At 41.6% G+C, this 24,730-nt stretch overlaps 1 long non-coding RNA gene across 1 annotated transcript in view; it reads right to left on the bottom strand.

Moving 5' to 3' along the window:
• Positions 1 to 21,806, bottom strand: part of LOC122464627 — a 34,072-nt gene extending 12,266 nt beyond the window's left edge. The window contains exon 1 of the long non-coding RNA XR_006288825.1: positions 20,986 to 21,806. This is a non-coding gene — a long non-coding RNA (uncharacterized LOC122464627). The remainder of the gene's footprint in view (positions 1 to 20,985) is intronic.
• Between the last annotated feature and the right edge of the window lie 2,924 nt (positions 21,807 to 24,730).

Raw genomic sequence — 24,730 nt, 5'->3', positions numbered from 1 at the left:
CAGAAAAAGGACTTAGGGAAGTACCACCAAAGATACAGCAACTACTTTTCAAAATACAAAAAATAAAAAAATAAAAAATGAGGTCACCCCGGAGTTCCAATCTGGACATCACTTAGTAATGGCAGACAGACTTCAAGAGCATGTGCTCTTTCCGACAGTACACGGCCTGATGATCTGGAACAAGCAGTAAACAGATATGATAAAAGCATCATTTGCTGTGTCTCCAGGCATAGGAGATGAACTGGAGACAGAAACAGCTAAATATGAAGTGTTGCAAGCAGTGATACGAACTATAAGTAAAAAATCAACCCTTCCACCTGCCTATTTCCACTATAAAAAATGAGCTTTCAGTGATCTCAGCAATGCTCTCAAATGTAGACTGAAGTTCCCACAATAATTTACAAAGAAAATATTGGAACAAATATACTCAGGACACCTGGGAATGACCAAATCAAAAAGGAGAGTGAGAGAAGTTGTGTTTGCCACAGACGAACAGTGACATTAAAGAAATGGTGAGTGGGTGTGGAAGTGCTCCAGGAAGTGCAGACTGCACTTCTTCATGAAGGCTTTGGTTTTCTAGGACACATGTCCTGCTGTGGGCAGAAATAAAGAGGCCTAGGACAGGGCAGTCTCAGGCTGCAGATACACAGAGTAGTAGGACGTTTTGGTACCTCATTTCTGTACGTAGTTCTGTTCATAATAAAGTGTTTATCTGTACATCGGTCTGCTCATCAGTGACATACAACAACACCCATCTCCACCTGGGTTGTGGATCACATCTGGGCTTAGGTAGGCGCTAGGTGAGTGGGCACCTGTCTGAGGCAGCAGTGCACATGCTCAAAGGCATACATTTAGGTGCCTGGGGTACTTTTACAGCAACAAAAGTAGCTTGCTGAGTGAGTTTAGGTGCCTAACTGGTTAGCGGCAAAGAGTCCTGGGGCACCTTATAGACTAACAGACGTATTAGAGCACAACCTTTGTGAGTGAATGCATGCACAACATGCATCCGACGAAGTGGGTATTCACCCACGAAAGCTCATGCTCCAACACGTCTGTTAGTCTATAAGGTGCCACAGGACTCTTTGCCACTTTTACAGATCCAGACTAATACAGCTAGCGCTCTGATACTTAACTGGTTAGGTGGCAGCTGAGCAGGTTTTGTGGATTTCAGTAGCACATAATCTGGGATTTAGGCACCTAAATCCCTTTGTAGATCTGGGCTGATGTGTTTTAGAGAAGAGTCACAAGACATATTTCTATAGTCCTGACTGACATCATCTAGGGCTTATCACTCAGCGGAATATATTAAAAGACTCTGTAACATTTTAAGCATCAACGTAACCAGTTTCCTTAGAGGTTTCCAATCAGAATTCACTTTTATTATTTGTTTTCCTCTGCATGGAAGGAAAATATTTCCAGGGTACAGAGCTGTGAGATACAGTACGATAGACTTTAGCAAACTAATCTTCTGTTTATTATTGTAATATGTGACCGTGTTTGCCACTTGACTTGTTCTAGTTATCTATTTTCAGTGTCCTTGAACAGAGTAGGGTTGCAAAGGGACATCCTAAAGACATCTTGATGTACTATTGTATGTGGCATGATGATTAGGCATTTTAATAAATTATGGGTTCTATAAAATCGTTTCTGAGATATCTGTGTCATTCGGAGACACCCCCAATAGGGTTTTTGTTTTTGTTTATCTGAATAACTGAGGGGGGTCTACTTTACACTGCCCAGAACTAATTTAGTGCATGAATGAGTTCTCCTTGTTCTCAGCATCTAGCTCTTAATTTCAGATTCTGCGAGAAGACAGACCTTTCCAGTCAACCTCAGCGAGAAAGCGGATAAGGGGAGGGAAGATAGGGGATGAAGAGAATAAGAATACCAGTTCTTGGATACCAGTCATACCAGTCATACCAGTCATAATACCAGTCACAATACCAGTCATAATATCATATACACTGGAGACGGGAAAGGCTTGGAGCTCCATGTTTCCCTTTCTGTGAGAGGAGGAGAACCTGCACCTACACAAGGAGATCATTCTTGCTCCTCCTTCCTTCTGAGGAAACCCTACTGTTGGTTCCCAGCATTGTGATGTGAGGGGGTGAGGAGGCATCTGGGCTGTTCCCATAGGTTTGGCTTGGGGTCAGAACCCGGGACACCGTGTTACTTAATAAAGGTGTGTTAACTTGTGATATTACCCCTCCATGTTGTTGAATGCATAGTAAGGGAGTTACAGGGTAGCTAGTATAGGAGGAGCATTGTGAAGCATGTCTCCTGCAGGACCAATGCTATTCAGGGACTGGTGGGAGATGGTGGGGTGGGACAGCAGAGCAGAGGCAAGGAGTACCCATATGGATATTTCCCCAGGTTCTCTATGTGTGAGTTAAAACATGTTCCCTGACAGAAGAATGTGTAGGAAACTCCATGAATTTGCTTTCTACTATATGAATTACCAGCTCACAAGGCAGAACAGGGCCTTTAATTGGATTAGATTTAATCTAATCCATCTCCTTGCCAATGTGAAATTACTCCCCTCAAATCCTCCAGTGACATATAAAGAGTATGGGTCCAATCTTTCTCCCATTAGATTCAAAAGGAGAATTATCTTTGACTTAAGTGGGAGTTACACCAGACACTAAATGCAGAAAATAGTGGGCCCAATCCTCAGCTGACTTAGCTCCATTGACTTCAGTGGAGCTACACCAATTTACAACAGGTGAGGATCTGGCCCTGTATTTTATTATATTTTTAAACAATCTGTCATTCAATAAAACAAATCATGGTTGTGTTTGTCTATTGTGTAGGTCTTTTATTCAGTTCTCTTTTACTAGCCATCACAGATCACACAGAGGGCATTGTTAGTTACAATTTGCAAGAGAGAGGAAACCATTAAATTATGGTTTGGGAAAATAAAACTCTTACCCTGGGGCAGCATGAGGCACGCAATTCTTCAGTACTGCAACGCAACATGCACAATGATGCATTTTAACTGCATTCCAGGCCATATGAATACTTATGATTCTCTATCCTAAATTACGCCTGTGTCCAATATCTTGGATTTTCATATATTTTGAACATAAAACTGTCACAGGCTTAAATTATGTAGAGCTGATATTTGATTGCATAGAATTTGTTTCTCATCTCAGTGGAAACCTGACAGCTGCATGACTATGTTGCATAAATCCAAAGGGGCACAGAAAATGTAAAGCAGAGCAAATGCTCCAGCAGAACCAGCTACATAGATTTTGTTCTCCAATTATTTTTTAATTTTGAAAAAATTGCACGTGTAAGTCAGAGGTGACCTTAGGCACTTTTAAAATGTATGGAACATCAGCATGATAATAATAATATTTTCTAAGGAACAGATCTGGTTATGCTCCTGAAGAGAGGAGCAAAAGGAGCTTACTTATTCCCTTGTGTAAGCCACTTACACACAAGTTGCAGCACAGGTTGGGGAGATAGTAGTACCCAGTGGTGGCTGTTCTCTCTCTCATACACATGTTGGCAGGGAATGGAAATGAGTGGACCCCTGACTCCATCTACCAGTGTAGCTGAGCCAGCACAGGTTGGAAAAGAAGTGGTGCAAGGTAAAGGGCTGGTGCAGCTTTCTTCTTCCATGGAGCAAAGTGGGAGAAGAGACTGAATTGTGACTCTGCAAGTTACAATGCGGATTGGGGTGTGCTGCCCCTTACATATAGTGGATTGAAAGGTTACAATCTAGCCCATGGTCTTCCACCTTTTTTCATTTGTGGACCCCTACAAAATTTCAAATGGAGGTGCGGACCCCTTTGGAAATCTTAGACATAGTCTATAGGCCCGCAGGGGTCTGTGGACCACAGGTTGAAAACCACTGATCTAGCCCATAGGATAAACTCTTCTCTTGAATAGCTATTGACGCAAATTTACTTTCTTTTAGTCTGATATACTCTACTTTGTGTCTTCCACTTCCAGCTTTTGAGTTAGCAATATCATGGTCAACACAAAGTTCAACAGGGCATTACTTATGTGGTGTGAAGGGCTTTGCATTGGGGTAATTTTCACCTCTTTACATCTGTGTCCTGTGTAAAGTGAAAAGAAGCTGACAAAATTCTACAAGATTAGGCTAAATGGAGCTCTGCAAAAATGTTTTGCAGATCCCTATATAGAAAAATGGTGACATCAGAAAGACCCATCACATAGTTCTGTGCTCCTTCTGAATTCCTGATGCTAATATTGGAGAACCATGTCTTTTCTAGACTCAAGTGTTTGGTGATTACCTCCTCGCTTCCTTGATAACTCTATTTCTATAGAGCACATTTTAGACACCAATCCGTCCTCCAAAAGCTCACCAAGGGATTGAATGGCTCTACTGTTATATGGGGGTATTGTCTGAAGATAAGACTGAAAGCCAAACTCAGCCCAGCTCCAACTCCAACTCCACCTCCCTCTGTGACCTTTGACAAATCACTTAAAGGATTTTTTTTCAATTGGGTGCCAAAAGGAAAGCAACTAAATCCACATTTAAGAATCTACATTACATAAGTATCCTGAATTTTAGAAGGGATGAGCATCTGCACGTCTCATTTATTTCAGTGAATGATTCAGGTGTTCATTGTCTCCATAAAACGGGTAATTTATTTAGGGGTCTAAATGTGAATTTTGGTGTCTAAATGTGGGCACTAAGGGCTAGATTCATAAAAGAACTTAGGTGCCTAAATCCCAGAATCAGGCCCCTCTGGGATTCACAAAGCCAACAATCAGCTGCCCCCAGATCCTGTAGGCACAGTAAAAGTTCCATAGGCATCTAAGTTTCTGCTTCTGTGCATGCGTACTGCAGCCCTGCACCAGGCTGCTGGATGCCTGAGCCCCACAACAACGCACGAACTAGGGGAAGACAGGCATTGCTCTGCCTGCCTAACCTGTGGGGCCCAGTCCAGTAAGTGTGCTCAGAGCTCGCCTACCATATCAGGCCCTTGAAAGGTAGTTGTGGTGATGCTCAGCATCACCATGCCTCAGTTTCTTTGTGAATCTAGCTCTTAACTGGAAAAAAAAAATGGCTTCAGTGTCTGCGCCGCCATTTCTCCAGCTGTAAAATGGGGATATTAATATTTACCTAGACCACAGGGGCAATGCACATTTTTATGTCAGCATTAACATAGTTAACATTGGTAAAGCATTTTGAAGCTATGAAATGTTGTATGCCGTAAAGCCACAACACGCACTCCCCTAGTATCCAAGCACTTCGCAATCAACAACAGATTTTGTCCCTGAAACACTCCTCTGAAGTAGGGAAATGCTATTATCCCCATTTTACAGATGGGGAGCTGAGGCCAGGGTAGATTAAAGTGACTTGTAAAAGGTCTCACGAGTTGACGATAGCTGACCAATAAATTGAACTCATGCTTCTTGAGTTCCAGTGCCCTGTCTATTACATTATCCTTCTTATACCAAACCAGACTTCTATTGAAGTTGATCATTCTACTCACATGCTTAATGTTAAGCAGATGCTTTAGTGCTCTGATGGATGGCGGTGCTAAATACAAACCAGAGAATAGACTGTAGCACTTTGTAACATGTGGTTTCCCTCTGAGTGAAGTGCAAACCTTTTGGTTTTGGCTGTTCTATGTCACAGCTGAATAACTATCTTGTTGACAGACTCATATTTTACTCAGAGGCATGCCACAAGTAAACAGAATGCTGCAAACCCCACTGCAAACTGCTGCAGCACCTACTGGTCTAGTAGACAATACTGACAGACTGTATGCCATTCTTGATTGCAACCCTACTAAACAGACTCAGTGAAATGGAAGCAGATACTATATACCTCTTATTGTGTTTCCTGCTCATACACATGTGGAGGAGCTATTTGGACAGTGCACTTTCAGCCAAGATTGTTTATTTCTCATACAGTGCTTATCTCAGTCAGTTACTATTCTTGTACATGTTGTGTCTGGTAAAGAAAAAGCTAGAAGGCTTGCCCTGGGTAGCTGGGACAATGCACATGGAGGCAGTGCTTAATTTGTAATGAAAGAGGTGCCGGGGCTCAAGCAATGATTAATTTTAAATTTTAAACTTGTTATGACTTTGAATGTGTGGCAGTATTATTGTCATTAATAATGTGTTATATTATTAAGGAACATTAATAGAAATAAACAAATTATATTTTTGGTATGAACGGAACAAATGTAACCAAACTTAAATAAAAAGATATAAGATTTTTCCTTACCCTAATCCTGCAGTGCTTGGGAGAGGTGGTACCAGATATAACCTTGTGCTTTACTTCTCCAGAAAAGTCCATAAAATAGCCATATTTTCCTGGCTATCCTCCTGTTTTCTCTCCTTGCTTCTTGTGTTATCGGCTCCTTTGCATCCTCTGCATCATCTGGGCGCCCAGCTCTGAAGGCAGCGCAGAACTAAGGGTGGCATTGTATGGTGCATTGCCACCCTTCCTTCTATGCTGCTGCTGGCGGTGGCACTGCCTTCACACCTGGGCAGCTGGAGAGCAGTGACTGCTGGCTGGGTGCCCAGCTCTAAAGGCAGCGCCGCCGCCAACAGCATAGAAGTAAGGGTGGCATGGTATGGTAACAAGACCCATGGGATCCCAGTCCTGCTGCAGGGCTCTACTACCCCTACTCCCCCCCCCCCATTTACCCCATTTTTCCATATCCTCCCCCACCCAGTTTTGCATGGTGGGTGGCTGCCCTGCTTGCCCCACCCTCGTTATGGCCCTCATGGAGACAACCATGTTGAGAATTTTAAGAAAAACACATTTCAGAGTGAAAAATAGAATTTTTTTTTTACTTTCATAATGGATATAGCAAGCCTACAGGTGCCAGGGCTATGAACTGCCAAGCCTAGAGGTGCTGAGTCTCAGCCCTGGCACAAATTAAGCCCTGCTTAATAATAATAGTGAGGGTAGCTAGAAGTGAATGAACCCTCAATTACACAAATAGGCTGTTAAAGGCTTTGTCAACATACCAAATCCGAAGAGTTAGGGATTCTATAGAAATATCCCCACTTAATCCCTTCCACTGGCCCTAGGATCCCTCAAACCATCTCTTAGTTTTCTTTTGGGGGTCTATTGGCCGGACTCTTTCCTGCTCTGCCACTCCTTCAGTTTCACTGGGTATTTGCTTCCTTCATTCTCTACTTACGCCTCTTCCATTTCAAAGTCCCACAAGAGTTCTGAGGGGAAAGAAATCATCCTGACCAACTACCAGCTTCTACTGCACCTGGTTGCTACATGAAGGCAGCCCCTGGCACATTGTTCCGTAGAAGAAACACTAGCTTATCTCACGATAGTACCCCAGTGCAAAGCTGCACCTAAGTGCTTCCCTGCTTCTGCAACCCTATCCCTCCTCTACCTCTCCACAGGGGCCTGCAACCTATCTGGCTGTGGATATGGGTTTGCACATTGCACCTTCTTCAGGGAAGGTATAGAAGGCATGCTTCCCTGCACAATGGGGAAGTGCAGGAGGTTTGAACCTTTGTTCTGTGGATTTAAAAGTGGATCCATACGTGCAATCCACATTCAGATAGCTAGACAGCCATTCAAGCCAGATCTTCAGCTACTGGAAATCAGCACAGCTCTGTTGACTTTACTGGAGCTATACCAGTGGGTGGGCCCTTATGTTTTGGATGGCTTTTGGAAAGAGTACTATTCACCCAGTGCACCAGTAGTTGTACCAGATATAAAGGGGAAAAAAGGGTGTAAATAAAAACCAAAAAAGCCCCTCCTCACTTATCTTTTATTTTATACAGTGCATATACTTACAGCAAATGCTTTTGTGAAACAGAAACTCTCACTAAAGAAACAGCTTTGGAAAGATTGCCTTAGATTTTTTTTTTTAAAATAAAACAGGGTGCATAGCTTGAAAATTCTCCAACCACTTTTACCTCTCTCTCTCCCCCTTTTTTTTTTGGTTAGAGTGTATGTGCATTTCTTTTCAAAATGAGCTAATTATCCTAAGAAAACTGATGATCCTGGTGCTTGGACAGCCATCAGAGGAAAGGAATCAAGGTATTAGTGCAGGAAAAGAATTGAAACACTTCCAGAACTCCATTAACAGAATGAGAAAGTGTTTTCACAGAAGATGAGCTTCTATATTAGGAAAGCTTTACTTATTTCCTCTGAGATTCTGCCAGTCTCAAGAGGAGGAAGGGGAGGGGGAAGAGGCAGCATGATGGACATGAATAGGTGGATGGAAGAAAGGTTTTGATTCTTCATTATATGGAGAAAGCTGTTGGAATTAGATAGTCTATTCTTGAGTTTGATGGGGCTTGATCCTGTGCCACTGAGCTTTGCCTTTGACTTCAGGATTGGGACCATGAGTCATCAGTGATGTAGAGGGATTTAAACAAGAAGAGTAAATGGAACATAACACAAACCTAATACACACACAGTAAGACAGAGGTGCAATCACATAAACAGAGCTGTGAAGTAGGGGTGAAAATGCAAGTCCTGCAGCCATTTTGAGGGAGAACATCAACAGAACAGTAAAAAGTCAGCAGGGCTATGTTCCCTCAGTAATTGTGCCTCTGTAGCAGGAACATATCGAAATGAATGTTAAAGGGACAGCACCAAATTAAAAATATAGATTTCTGTTGGCAAAATATATTGTCACAAACATCTGCATTTACTGTGATTGAAAAAGTTCAGGGGAAAAATCTCTACTTTTTCCAGTTGACTGTGTGCATTTGACAGCTCTTTTGTGTCTTGCAACTTGTAAGAGAAAAGTATTTTGAAAGATAAGAAAATATGATTGTAAGGCCACAAAAATATCAAGGAGACTCAGGGGCTGGGTGGTAGCTAAAACCACTTTACATTCATTTTTTAAAAAAATGATTATATTTCAACATGGTGTCCTTTGAATAGCTCTCTCTCTCTCTCTATACACACATATATGTATACATACACACACACACACACTTTATATATATAGCTAGAGAGAGGTAAAATATTCAAGTGTCTTTACACAAAAGCAAAAGGCATGGGGAAGAAACAAGAACAAAGTGAATTAATACTGTAGTAAGCCAGCAGGACAATGATTTGCTGGATAATCAAAAGATGGTGATGTAATTAACACTTCTGCAACATGAGAACCAATATTTACAGTCAGCCTGATTCTCCACTGCCCTGCACCTTGAGTAATCACTTATACCAGTGCAAACTGAGAGTTAAGGAGGCAGGCACAGAGAGCGGCTATTCTGATTCAGTAGGATTCTACCCCCAATTTGCACCAGTGCAAATGACTGTGTGAGGTAAAAGTGAGAATCAGGCCTAATGTTTATATGTGAGAAAGGAAAGGAGAGAAAAGAGAAAAAATGTGGAAGGTGGTAGCTCTGTGTATGTATGCGTAATGAAATGCCTGAGAAGGAAAAACAAAATCAAGAGTATATTGCAGGTGGTCTCTGATGCCATCCGATCATTAGGAAGGAGAGATCCTCAACAGATAGCTCCTTTGCTGATATAGCTCCTATCCACCAGCTAAGTATCTGATCCTAGATCTCTGGGGATCAATGGTGGAGGTGGATCTGTATCTACAGTGACCTCATTTGAGAGTTTCACATATAATACAATAAAAAACAACTCTCTGAAATAAACAAAAATTAAGACAGAGGGAGAAGGTAATAAATGTGGGTCTAACTCTGTTAATACTGAAAATAAGTCAGGAGAGATGGAATGACATGGGCATCAAGGGCAGCTAGTTCTAGGGCCCAGCTCAGCAAAAGCATGATTGTGCATCAGACACATCCCTTAAAGGAAGTTCTGCTCTAAACACCGTACAAGTTTACCAGTTCTGCTTCAGGGCAGATGTCCAGGGAATGCATTTGATATCTCCTAGAAAAAACTGTCCAGTAGCTCTTTCACGTACCATCTCAGTTATTCATCTCCTGGGGGGGGATCATAAATATCTGGTATGATGTGGTCCTCATCTTTTTTTATTCTGAATCCTCACATGATAACTTCTTAGATCTTCTAACTCAACAGCTTTAATGTTTCCAGCCCTCAGCAAACTCACCTCAGAATCAAAGGGTCTCATTCTCCCCCTACCCCAACCCTCAACTTGACAGCTTAGCTCCAAAACAACTGGAGAGCTAAGAGTTCCAACTTTCCCAGGCCTATTTATAGTTTATTATAAGCTTTCTGTGAAGAAACTATGTAGCACAACATAGAAGTGATACTCCCCTTGGCATGGGGAACAGCTGTTGGACCTTACACTTGACATTTTAGTCTTATCTGTTGTTTACTGTCCAGTTTGGTCCTCAAATTCCATCAGGAAGAGGCTAGTGCGTTGGCTTTTAGATGCTTCTTCCCAGAGTTTCCCCCTCCTATATAGTGTGGGAAGACCCTTTCTTCAGGGGCCTATTTCATTTGTACCCACCAGGAAAGCCTTCCCCATCCTTTCTCTGCAATCTTAACCCTGTCTTAAGCTGACTGACCTTTGTTTTCAAGCATCATTCACAAGCATGTTCTTTCGGTGTTCAATAAAAATCATTTTCTCCTCACCCTTCCTCTAGCTAGAAAAGAGTGCAAATCACGGGCCTTTTGGACTGTGCAGCAGGAGAAAAATGCCTCCAAGACCCTCTAGTTCCAAGAAGAGATAGCCACAGATTGTTTCCTTCAACAGAGTTCTACTTACTTCTTTATTTTTATCCTTGACTTGATTCCTATCCAGCAGGAATTTATGTGCTGACAGAATGACTCAGCAGAAAAGAAAAACAGCCACAGAGAAGCAGTCTTTTCTTTCAGGGATAACATGTATAACAAGAAAGCAAATTAAGCGAACATAAGAAGAAAAGGAAACAAAAACGCCCTGTATGGGAGGTTTAACACAGCCCTGTGACCACAGGTCTAGAAGCCCAGAATCCTGTAAGCATTCTCTCCCGCAAACAGCCAACGTATAGCTCTTTGGAGCACCTGGGAAAGAGGAAGAGGGGAGGTTAACCCATTATTCACTGGGAAGCAGGTGCTGGTGCCCTTTCCCCACCCCAGTCACATGACGTTACACAAATGGGTTGTCAAAAGAACCCTTTGTTTTATTTTAAAATGTATTGCTTCATTGTGTCTTTGTGCATTATGGACACAAACCTGCTCTCATTAAAATGCATGATACAGCGTATGGCAGCTTGGCCCTTAGGTAGTTTACATAAACAAACCTAAAGGCTCCCTTATGTCCAAGCAGTATAGTCTGAGCCAATTGCGACTTCATTTCATCTAGACGGTCTTCTGATGGATAGAGAGCAACTCGAGAGATTCTCTTCATTAATTGGTTTGAGCAGCTTAAAATGATACGGTGCAGAGAGCTCATGGAAAGTGAAAATGTAGTCGTCTTGTTGGTGAACTCTGTCTTATCACATAAGCAAGATTATGATGAACAACAGAAAAAGTTGAATCACATTTATAACCAAGTGGAACCCTCCTACTGTCCAATTTATTTCAAAGCCTCCATTTTGCAAGTCTGCATGTGTATCCTGCATTGTCAATTAGGAGAAGTAAAAATTGATTATCCTTTTTATTAGCTTTGCAAAGCTATCAAAACATTACTGACCAGATCCTGGGCTGCAGCAGGCTGATGAGCATGTGATGCAGAGGTGGCTTTAAAGCCCATCCTCCTTCCTACACTAGTCCAGACCATTGCTACAAAGCTGCTTTAAACTGTGCTGGCTATCCCCAGCCCTATAGGGATTGCCTTGCAGGAATTGCCAAGGCACAGGGACACCCTACTCATGTAAATACTAAATAAGGAAGTTCTATTTACTCCTTCTAATAACACAAGAACTAGGGGTCACCAAATTAAATTAACAGGCAGCAGGTTTAAAACAAACAAAAGGAAGTATTTCTTCACACAACGCACAATCACCCTATGGAACTCTTTGCCAGAGGATGTTGTGAAGGCCAAGACTATAACAGGGTTAAAAAAAGAACTAGATAAGTTCATGGAGGATAGGTCCATCAATGGCTATTAGCCGGGATAGGCAGGGATGGTGTCCCTAGCCTCTGTTTGCCAGAAGCTGGGAATGGGCAACAGGGGATGGATCACTTGATGATTACCTGTCTGTTCATTCTCTCTAAGCACGTGGCATTGACCACTGTTGAAAGATAGAATACTGGGCTAGACAGACCTTTGGTCTGACCCAGTATGGCCATTCTTCCTGCATTATATGGTGTATATATAGAAGCCAGTTCATCCCTGCTGTAACTCCATTGACTTCAGTGGACTATTTGGCCCATATAGCTGAATCTGGACCTTCTTAACTCCCATGAGGCCTAATTCTCCACTGCTTTGGAACCTGCACAGTCATTCCCAGCTGTGCAAAGTGGGAATAAAGTGCTACCAACTCAGAACTGTCCACTCATTTTCCACGGGTGATAGCATTTTACCCCCACTTTCCACATGTCTAAATGACTACACAAGGAGGATGGCAGTGGACAAGCAGGCCCATTGACTTCAAAGGGAGAGGCGTGCCCTTATACACCATGGAAAATTGGGAGTAATTCATTTTCATGTTAGCAGTTAAAGAAAGGTGGCGAGTAAATTCTTTTGATGACTTACACCACTAATTAGAAAATTAAAAGAAGAAAAATAGTCTTTCCAGTGTCATTTCTTCATCTTTTTGTTTGATTTTGAGAGATGAAAATATAAAAAGATGCTGCCTGAAATAACTCACTTCAAATTATGAATTTCCAGTAATTTCTTCTCTTTGAAGATGTTGCATACAACAAACAGGTATACAACCCAATCCTGGAAGCCCTTATGAAACTAAATGCACCAGAGTACTTTAATTGTATTCAATAGGGTTAGTCATGGACTGTTCTTGTGTTCACACGCTTAAATGCTTTGAAGGATCAGTATCATAGCCATGGGGCTTGCATTCACTGGAAGATTGTGTTGAGTTTGAACAGAACGATGAAAAGTCCAGTTAGCTGATGCTGACCATGTTTGGCTGGTGAATGTAGACCAGGACAAAAATCACATTTAGTGTTCTGATAGCAAATCTGGAATAAATCTGGGTCTCACCATTGCCTGGGTAATTGGGAATGGATATTTTGAAGTTAAAAAGGAAACCACATAAAACACACCAATGAGAATCAGATGAACTTAAGTCTGATATCACAAACCCTTTCTTGAAATCAGTCCTGGAAGGTTCTGAAGGAGAGGTGTGAGAATGCTTGATGCACAGGAAGAGGAAAGGCATTCCAGGCAGCATTAAAAAAAGGCAGAAATGCATGAGTTGGAGAGTGGGAGCAACAAGAAGAGAAAGGCAAGGGTAGACAATATGGCACAAAATGGGAAGCAGGGAGAAACAAAGGCAGAGATGTGAGTAGTGACGGAGTTGTGCAGAACCTCAAAGTAAAGACAAGGAATTTGACCTACATGGAGTGGGAGCCAGTGGCAAGAGTCAAGGGTGGAGTAGTGACATTTTAATTAGAACATACTGAATAGACCAAAAAGAGGTGAGAACCATGGAGCTGAAGAGGAGGAGATAACTTAGTCCAAAAAGGAGAAAAACCATGGCATGAAACAAAATTTTGGAGAGGATGCAGAGCTAGTGACCAGACTCCTCCACACAAAAGAATACATCATATGCAAAGGCCATCAGGTAGCTCTGTTGTGGCTCTGCAGCTTGGAAGGAGTACCCCAATACAAATAACATTTTCTCAAGCTTGGCACAGGATTTGGTCCTGGTGTATTGACCTTCTGGAATCTCTTTGTTTTCTCTTTCTTAGGCACTGCAAGAAAGGGATTATTGTGAAAAGTGATGATCATCATTGCCTAACATCTCTGTGGATACCATTTTCTCCAAGGTATCCAAAGATAGCTGCTCAGCATCTTTATTGAAAGGGCCACTGGTAGATAGAAAAGTTAAGTGTGCACTGAAAAGACAAAACCAGTTTTCCTTGCCGTTAAAGGATATGTTCCTCCTCCTCTTCCCTGCAATTCATATGCCCAATATAGAAACAAACTACTGTCACATGCGCTAACAGCAGTAAAGAATCATAGAATCATAGGACTGGAAGGGACCTCGAGAGGTCATCTAGTCCAGTCCCCTGCACTCATGGTAGGACTAAGTATTATTGGCAGGACTAATGTATTAAAGAATATTCACAATAAAAATAAAGAAAGGAAATGAGCTACTTTAAAAAGGTCAAAACAGCCACTGAAGAAGATGAATTAGTTGCAGTCGCAGTTGTGAGGAGCTTCCAAGTCCATTCAAAAGGAGAATAAAATACTTCACTGCCTTGCCTCTTGGGGAGCCGTTACACGGGTACAGGAGATCCATGTCAAAGGAGTTTTGGGGAATGACTTCCCAAGCAATGGTCAGAACTTTTAGTTAATCTAACCCAACCTGCCATTAACCAGATGCACTATAGCCACAAAATAACGGTCTGTTGCACTAGGTATCTTTAGAGAAATAGATTAGGAAAACACAGAGATTAATGTAATGAGTATGCATGGCCTAATACTGCTCCTTTTTAAGAAAAGGGATTTTGCTATTGACTTCCATGGGAGCAAAAGCAGGTCTACAATTAGGGCTGCAGCATTTATACATGCTGAGGATATTCTGATCCTAATCAAATGCTAACAAAAATGACTTGCAAAGTTATTGATCTCTAAATGCATTCCCAGTTGTTAATACTGAATGAAAGTATTCAGTATGCTGAGTCTAGTTCTTCACTCACACACACCAGGCTAAGTCAGGAGTAATTCCACTGAAGTGAATTACCATGTGCTGGTGTAAAAACCATGTTATCTGAGTGGAAAATCAAACCCGCAATATTTTACTTCTGCATTGCTGTACTCTAAATGAGAAACTAATGCAAACATTTTAGCTATCCAAGACAAGAGTTGTGAAATATCTACCATATTTTAATATGTAATCACACACTGTTTTCATAAATAGGATTTGAAATAATTATAAATACATCATTTTAACTATGACTCATCCTTAGGTTGTCTCCCTAAGTAGACTGCACGTTTAATAATTAATGCCTTATACTTTAGCATCACTTATCACATTAGATATTATCCCATGTTAGTCCATTCACTAAGAGCAAAATATATTGCCACTACACAGCAAAAACCAGACTGTAGCCACAATGCTATCCATATGAGAATATGATCATGAATTCCCCGGTCTTTTCATAGTATACAGTACATGGTGAGAAATAAAAATATTCAAACCCTAGACTTAAAAATCTTTCCCCATATAAAAAAGGCTGAAATCAAAGATTTGTTCCTATAAGTAGAAATTTGTTCATTACCCAGGATTTGGTTAAGATAGAAACAGTACAATGCAGCTGGTATAGATGAATAGATTCTAGGGCCAGAAGGACCATAATGATCATCTACTCTGTTCTCCTAGTCTAACATATCTATCTTCAATCTAGCAGAGAAAGGTATATAGCATGATCCAATGGCTTGACAAATTCAGACTGGAAATAAGGCATACATTTTTAACAGTGAGAATAATTTACCATTCGAACAATTTACCAAGGGTCACGGTAGATTCTCCATCACTGACAATTTTAAAATCAAGACTGGGTATTTTTCTGAAAGATCTGCTCTAGGAATTGTTTTGAGGACATTTTATGGACAGTGCTAAACAGGTCAGATGAGCTGATCACAATGGTCCCTTCTGGCCTTAGAATCTATAAATGAAACACAATCCATGCAATGCCACCCTGTCATTTTTGCATCAAACTCAAAACTTCTTTTTGAGCAATAGCATATCTTTTGGAAAGATGTCTAGTCTCAACGTAAAGACTTCAAGTGATACAGAATCCACCACTTCCCTCGGTAAATTGTTCCAGTGGTTAGTTATCCACACTGTTACTAATTTGTGCCTTATTTCTAGTCTGACTGTGCCCAGCTTCAACTTTCCGCCAGGGATCATGTTATACCTTTTTTTTTTACTACTAGGTTAAAGAGATGTCTACAGTCAGAAATGTCTTCCCCAGGTATAGGCCATGATCAAATCACCTCTTAATCTTCTCTTGGATAAACTAAATAGATTGAATTCCTTCATTCTTTCACTAGAAGACGTTTTCCAAACTCTGAATCATTCTTGTTGCTCTTTTCGGAACCATTTCCAATGTCATTTTTGAAATGTGGACACCAGAATTGGATACAGTATTCTAGTAATGGTCTCACTAATACATTTTACAGAGGTAATGCCACCTTCCCACACTTACTTGGTATTCCCCTGCTTATGCATCCAACGGTTGCTTTTGCTCTCTTAGTGCCTAGTGCAATGCTGTAATTCACATTAAAGGTTTATCTACTGTACTATTATCCCGTAGTCCTTTTCAGTGTCACTGCATTCCAAGATACTCCCATCTTGTAAGTATGATCTACATTCTTTGTTCCTAGATGTATGACTGCATTTGCCTGTGTTAAAATGCATGCTACTCAAATGAGCCCACCTTACCAAATGAGGAGGCTGATATAGCAGCCAGTGGCAGAAGCAGAGATAGTCCTGAATCTTTACACTGCATATCTGAAGCATGGGTAATAAGGCACTCCAGGAATGATAGACACTATATGCAATCTGTTTGCAGCATTCATGGCACACTTCTGGGACAGTAATAGAGGCAGGTGAATTGTGGAAGAAAAGCAAGGCAGAGGCAGGGAAGCAACATACTGAGGTGAGCCAGCACAGCTAAACTTTGTCAGGGCCAAAAGCCATGGTGGCAGGTCTGGACTTTATGGAGCCTTCATTTCCGTGTGCAGTCTAGACGCTCACAGAAGCGAAGATGCTGCCATCACTCAGCACAGCCAGGCTTTGTGCCGGATGACCTAGCTGACAAATTACCACCAGCTGCACAGCTCAGTTTGTAGATTCTTTGCTAACAATTTCTGATTTTGTTTCTTTCACACATCATAAAGGACCTGCTGACTTCTGGATAACACTAATACAGAAAGGAGTGAGTACAACACATTCGGCACACTTGAGAATCTGCCTGAAGCTAGCATGCCATACAGTGCTGGAGTCAGAACATAACATTCTCTGGGCAAGTAAATTGCCACTTATTGCCCACCTGAATTTCCAAAATATCCATAGCTTTTTAGATGCAAAGGCAACATGTTATGTGAACTCTTCCGCAGTGAACTTGTAATGAATGTATTCACCTTTCTGATTACAGGGAGTAAGAAAACAACAGAATGTGGGCCTGAATGGCTACACTGAGACGTACAGGACACACGTAACAAGTACTGTACAACATGGAATACACATGCTCTTCATATAGGTAGCCTCTCCTCTCATCTCATTCCCAGTCATTTCTTCTACCAGAAGACACTGAAAATCCCTGACTGACCGGAGATCATCTTTGGAAATGGACCTGGAATTCTCGTACTGGAAATCTCTACCATGATATCTTAAACATCCATCCATTTGGTAGAATGACCTGAAAATCAACAACAGTACATTCAGAGCATTCATGTTGGCATTAGCATTACTATTTGCCTCAGCACACACTATGCTGACCAGTCACAAATATTGGAGACTCCCAGGGCAACCAGGTTATGTTTTCAGTACACAATGGCCATCTTTACAAGCTTTTCATTTGCTTAATTATTAATTATTATTATTATTATAGCGCCTTCAAGCCCCAGTCACAATCCAGGACTCCATTGTGCTAGGCGCTGTACAAACAAAACAAAAAAACAATATCTTCCCCAAAGCGCTTAAGACAATACACAACAGATGGATACACACAGACTGATGGAGGACTACAAAGAGACACTACTGGTTAGCACAATAGCCAGTGGTTTCAGCATTACTTCAATATTTGCGTTACTGGCTAGAAATTCCCTATATTAAGTATAGGGAAGACAGGGAGTATTACAAATACTAAGGTGACATTATCTAGTTATCTAAGACAAAATTAGAATGTATTTAGGGAAATCACTCTATGCTATGAATTAAAATCTTTTTTAATTACAGATTTTGAAATTCATTTTTAAGAAATAAAACTTCAAAGCTAACATGAAAAAATATTTTAAAATAAATACCTATTAAAGTCACACTTTATATTGAGGATATGTTTATAAAGAGTTTATATACGGTTAATGGATGTTAAAAGCAAGTTACAGACATGAGTAATGTGTGTTATAGGTGGTTATAAGCACTTCAATAGAATATAAACCATGGATGTAAGCAAGATATTGACTTGGACTCTAACAATTGATTAAACTTTAATTAAAAACATGTATACATCATATATTAACCATTCAGAAACTATAAATGCACCCTTAATATAAATATGACCCTTTTTAAAATGAACAAAATATTACAGTTTTGCATGCCTTATAGATGTTCATAATTTAAAAAGGAAGACAAGTATGAACATGAATATCTTTTAGATAAAAAAATGCCTTTTACCCTTTGAAATATTTACTTTTACACCTTTGTGCTGACTACAAGTTCTCTATGTACTTGTTCAAGTACCTGAACTCATCCACTGAAATCCAAGGTAGGATAACAAGGATAAGTGGATACATATTTCCTTTCCCTCCTTTGCCGCAGTAACATATCTAAGCAAGAGTGGCACTATACCTACAAAATAAGAACACCAAATGGACACAAACCCAGACTGTAGGGCTAAGTCTATAGCTCATAAGTTTTCATATTTGATTTAGAGGACTGTCCAGGGCTACTGCACTAGTCTAGTTCCATTTGTCCTAGTCATTTCTATTATTCTAAACTAAAATTATTATAATTCAGATTTTTATAATTTTCAACAAAAACATAAGTAATAAAACAAAACAAAAAGCCTATCACCTTATATCCCCCCCCCCCCCAATTAATTCTGATGCTTCTCCCACCCAAGCCTCCAATTGATTGCAGGGCCCAACAGCTTTTAGGTGATTTGCCTGGCAGGCCATCCTGCTAACCTCTCAGGCCCAACTCCGTTCTCTTATCCCATAACCCTTCCAATGACCCCTCTACTAAATCATGGTCAACAGAGATTTTTTTAACCACTATCACCCCACCACCTCACACACACCTCTGACGGGGGAGCAAGAAGAGTAGGGAGTTATTGCAGAGCCAGCAGAGAGCAGCTGCTCCCCAACAGGCTCTGAGGACAGAGGCTGAATGCTGTAGGCCCACACCAGCTCTGTGCTCACAGGAGTGAGGATGGGAGGAAGAGAAGAGGGTTGTTCCTGCCACGTGGGTTGAGGGACCAGGTTGTCACTTGGAACACACAGCACCTCTGGTTGGCTGCTGTTCCCCAGGAGAGAGGGAGACTGGGGAAAAGGCAGTCAATTAGCTGCGGATTTCCCCACAGACTAGGTGGTTTCCCCACAAAACCTGCAGGAAGGTCTGAAATCCCTTTGTCTACAGGAACCCCAGTAGGGTTATTTTTGTTTACTTATGTAAGCAGAGTCAGAATGAGCTCCACCCTGACATCTGGTGGTGAGTTGTGGCAAGTTGTGGAAAAGAACTTCAGGGGCTGATCTCATTTGCATAGGCACACCCACCCCGCCTAGCATGAGCCCATAGCTGCCCAAATGGTCACTTTGGCTGCTGTGGGATCCCCAGTTTCTCTGTTATTGGGGCAGGAAGAATAAATTATTATTATCCATGATTATGTGAATCAAGGACAGTGGAACTGTACTTGGCCTTTTGTTATGATGGAGGGACTCGCCATCAACTAAGTAGCACTCGCTAGGTAAGGGACATGAGTTCCAAAACTCAGTGAATGGAGAGAGGTAGGGGAAAGGTATTAATACCTGGTGGTATGGGCCCTTTGGTGAGGGGCTTACATGCTAATTGCATTCCCCCCACCCCCCGGTGGAATATCAGGCCTAATTTTGATTCCATTAGCAGTCTAGTTACAGGCTGCTGAGCTGAATTCACTTTGGGCCAATGGTGCACCAGCACTTAGGCTCCCCTACTACAAGCTGAAATCACAAAAGAGCTAAACTTACTAAGAGTTGAAATCACTGAGTGTTGTATTAAGTAGTAGGGGAGCCTGAAGATATATTGTGGAGTAGTTTGTGGGACAGCTGGACTGGCTCATGGGACGGCGAGCAGAACAGGGTGGCTCTTGGAGCAGAGCAGTTTGCAGGGATGGCTGGAGCAGCTCATAGGGAAGGCTGGAAGAGCAGAGCGATTTGTGGGACAGCTGGTAGAGCGGAGCGGAGCCCCATGGAGAGGTGGAGCAATTGGCTTTGGACCCCATAAGGTGCCCCTTAATGCCCCCCCTCCACCCCCCCCATCTCCACCCAGGTTGGGAAGTAAAACTCTGCAGATAAACTTTTGAACTCTGGTGCTGCACTGACCAGGGACAGAGACTTTTGGGTTGTTGGACTTTTGGGACTTTGGGTTGCTGGACTCAAGAACCAAAGGGAAAGGACATGCCCCAATTTGCTTGGGGTGGGTTTTTTGCTCATGGGTTGTGTTATGAATCCTGTTGGTGCTGCTTCCCCAACATAATGCCACATTGTTTCTCTCTGTTATTAAAAGGCTTTTTCTACACTCAGACTCTGTGCTTGTGAGAGGGGAAGTATTGCCTCTTAGAGGTGCCCAGCAGGGGGTGGTATATATTTGTCCCAGGTCACTGGGTGGGGGCTCGAGCTGGTTTTGCATTGTGTTATTGGAATGGAACCCCTAGATACTGAACCCGGCCCTTGTTGCTGCCAACTCTGATGGGCAGAAGGGTTACATTATATTTTATGTATTTATTTCAGAATTAAGGGGAAGGCTGAAAGCAAAAAAGAGAGGGGAAGTACAAAATCACAAAGATAGAGGGAGTTCAGTTCTGACAATTAAAGTACCAAAACGTCCATTGTCAACCTGTAGATAGGTGCCATTGCAGGGAACCCCGTGGTGACCTGGGAGGCACTGCAGGCACCCTGCCTCAGTTTTCCTTTAAGTCCTAAAAATAATTCACATGAACCTACTGTCTTTAAAACAATATTCCCCCTCTCTAAGGCACTAATTTTGTTATATATCACTCAGCTCCCCAAAATACCCCTTTCTACTCACCTCAGGTTTAGGTTCTAAGTCCTGGCCTCTCTAGCCCATAGCTCACTTCTCAAATTTAAGCTCTCACAGTCCTCTTTCTTGGGCCTGTGTTTCCAGCCAATCTCTCCTTCTAAGCACTTCCCCCTGACTGGGCTTGGAGGCTTTTTTATTTTTTTTTTTTTATTCCCCTGCCCAGTCACCTATTCCATCTGTTCATCTTCTCCAGGTGGGGCTAATAACGCCAAACAATGGTCTGTGCTGGCTGGGGGAGAGAGAGAGAGAGAGAGAGTGCATTGCCCTGTGTATTCTACAAGCTCCTGGTCCCAGGTCCTTAAAGGAACAGCAGCCTGGGATGGCCCCATACCTTCCCTCTCCCAGACGCTGACTGCTCCCCCAGACCCTATTCCTCTCTCCCATTGAGTGCTTCAATTATTTTCTGGCCTTCATCTGCTTTCCTGGACACACAGAAGAGGGTAACTGGCCTCTCACAGTACCCACTCTGGCCCCATTGCACCAATAATGAAGAATTTACATTATAAACATGTCTAGATATACTACATTTCAGCAATGACGAATCTGTGTGACAGATTCACTAAATAGGTACAGGAAACTGTATTACAGTATTTCTTTCAGCATACTGTATAAATTCAATCCTCCTGCTTGCTGAACTAATCTCAGTTGTGGGTTGGTGCTATGTGTATACATCAAATATATTGGAAGGGAAACCCAGCAGGGTTAGCTAAATGGCTGTTTATTAACCCAGGCCTACTCTAAAGTGCCAGGGCAGAGGGCATCCACTGGTGGTAGGCATCCACTAGATGCTGCGCTGCACTACACTTTGCACAAGGGACGTAGCACAAAAAATAGTACCCTTATATAAACTCAGCTTTTTCTAGTCTTTTTTTTAATAGGTTTGCGTTCCACATTTGAATTTGTCCTTCGATGTATAGAGAGGCCACAGGACTGCAATGCATCTCTATACGTCTCTTCAACCTGTGTGAGGGCTTTGGACCACTTTAAGTATGTGTCCAGTACCTTCACCCCCAGACAGGCCAAAATACAGCTTTGTTTGATCCTCTTCTAGATTTACCAGTTCTGCAGGCTACGCTTCTGTCATGGCCAGTGCTTCTACTAGAGCCAAGCTAACGAAATATAAAGAAAAGGTTGGCCATTTCTCTCACCATGCACCATTCTTCCATTTGTTTGTTATTTTTCTGGATGGAATCCACAGTCTTGTTCCGGAGACAGTCATTCATGGGCTACCTTGCTGTAACTCAGCCTGTGACAGCTGTTTGGCTAGAGATCATGAAAACCAGAAATGTCCCTGTTCTCAAGGCCTGTCTCAGTTTCCAAACTGTTCATGATGTACTTTTTTCAAAATTATAAGACAGATTTTGCTACCTTTTCATTTACAAATGGGTTTAACTGCACTACTCCTTCCACCATCTCTCTCTGTCTCTCTCTCTCTCCCACCCCCTTACACAAAATCACTCCATCTTCATTAAGTCATGCCTCAGAGATGGCAGAATTGGGCTGAGAATTTCTTATTATTTGTTTTTATATCTTTGGCTATTTAGTCTTAAAAACTCCTTTTCAGTTTTTCTGTGTACTTACACTTTTACGTACCATAATCTGTAGCTCTTTCTGTTGCCTTTAACAGAGAGTTGTCCATCAACAGCATTCCATAATACGTTTACCTGTATTTTGTGCCCCTCTTGAACCAAATTTACAAATGTCTATATATTCTGCAATATGTTGAGTATCTAAATATCTGAGAGAACTGAGTGTCTGCAGATCAGACAGAAGAAAGTATGTCTGATTTTGTCTTGAGTAAAGAGGGAGTTGTGGAGGTAAGTAGCAGCTCTGAGTGAAAATTTTATTAGAGTTAAGTCTTAGGTTAAAATGTTAACATTGTTTAAATGCATTTTAAAATACCGTAATCCATAGCCTTTCAAATGATATTCCAGGCTCCAGTAAAAGAAACTCCAGTGCACGTGACAAGCAGTGATATGCCAAAACAGTTGCAAGAGAAAAATGTGTGTCCAGTGTACCATTCGTTTGGTATGTCAGGATGAATGCCATCCATGCACACTGGTATCGGAAGTGTGGCAAACAAAATTCTCTAATACACATGTGAAAATGAAAGCAAAAAGCATGAACAAGAAGAGTGCTTTACATGCATACATGCCCAGTGAGTGAGAGAGCGTAGATAGTAATTTTCCCTATAGATTGTGAGATTTATAACTTTGCAACTTCTTCCAAACCCTCTTGGGAAAAAAATCAATGTTTTTTCTATCAGAACGAGTCCACCTTGGTTTCCAGGTCAAAAAACTAAACAAACAAACAAACAAAAAAAACCAAGTAGGGAAAAATGGTTCAACCTCACTGTAAACCTGTAGGCAAGTGATGAGTTTCTCCATGTACACTTATGTTTGTGATGGTTTGTTGGTGTGCCAGAACCAAAAGCAGGGCTAGGGACTATTCAGATGAACCTGAGCCACAAAGTGCCGATCCATTCATGTGGTAAGGATGTATGTGTTTCAAATACATAGACAGGATGGAATATGCTTTGTATATGTTAAATATGTACGTGTGTGAGTATGCTTAGAAGTTATAATATATAAAATCAGCCATTTCATATTAGTTCATATAAAAGTTAACATATCCTACCCAAGTCCAACATATACCACATGTGATTCTTATGTAGGGTCAAGACTTTGCTTCTTTTGCTCATGCTGAGTAGGATCATACTCAGAATTCACCACTGAAATCAGCAGGCTACACACAAAATAAGTATTACATCACATAAATAAAGGTGGCAAAAATTGGCTCATTGCATTCACATAAGGGCTAACTTGTGATTTAGACTACAATCCCCTAAAGGGGAGTAGAAATCACCCAAACTCCATCTGAGGGCTATCTGGACCTAGGGTCTGGGAATGCAGGAGTAGTTCATCCTGGAGCAGGTGAGCGTGGAATAGGTAGAGTCTTAGCTCCACCCTTCTACATGCCAGCTGGTGCAGCTAAACCCAGACAGGACTGGTATAATTTCCTGCTGGCCTAGGCCAACAGTAAATTACTTCCTACCCAGGACAAGACAGTAGCAGGTGAGGAACTGGGATTCAGCCATTCTTTGGTTGCTCCTACAGTAATGCAAGTTATGTTAGCTTCACTCCTCAGGGCTGGGCCTAAACACACAATCTAACTTATATAAAACTATGGGGCCCATGTCTATCACCCTTCTTGCATGAGTGAGGTACTACTCAATGTAAGGTTGGCAAATCTGGGCCATACATTTATGTTTCATGTGGGAAAAGTACAAGGGTGTTCAGATCCAAAGTTTGGGTTAAGGGCCAGCACTAATGGTCATATTGGAAGGGGAGAGGACTATCAAGGAGGCAAGGCAGAGTCCTTTGCCTGAACTACAATATCGCCCCTTCGAGAGCCTGAAGCAGATAATTGTCAGCAGTGTGTGCGATTGACTACTTCATATCACTCCCTCTTTTACCTCAGAGACAATGTAATATTTCTGCTAATGCAGACCAAGAAAAATTAAATGGGGAAACTTAGTTTGAAAGGGAAGTCATTGTTTACTTCACTTCCGCAGCACTCTCAGTTTTCATACTGAGTGACAGTTTAAGACAGCTTTGGTTTCCGTATGATAATTATTTTTGAAAGATTAACTGCTCTTTTGGTTTGGTTTCAGTAGGAGTGAAGTAGCCATTTTATCTTGTTTATACATACACAAATACGTGGGCATTCTCCC

Source organism: Chelonia mydas, chromosome 2 (assembly GCF_015237465.2).
Source record: "Chelonia mydas isolate rCheMyd1 chromosome 2, rCheMyd1.pri.v2, whole genome shotgun sequence".
Lineage (NCBI taxonomy): Eukaryota > Metazoa > Chordata > Testudines > Cheloniidae > Chelonia > Chelonia mydas.
Note: the sequence above shows the minus strand (reverse complement) of the source record. Positions and strands in the feature narration are given on the sequence as shown.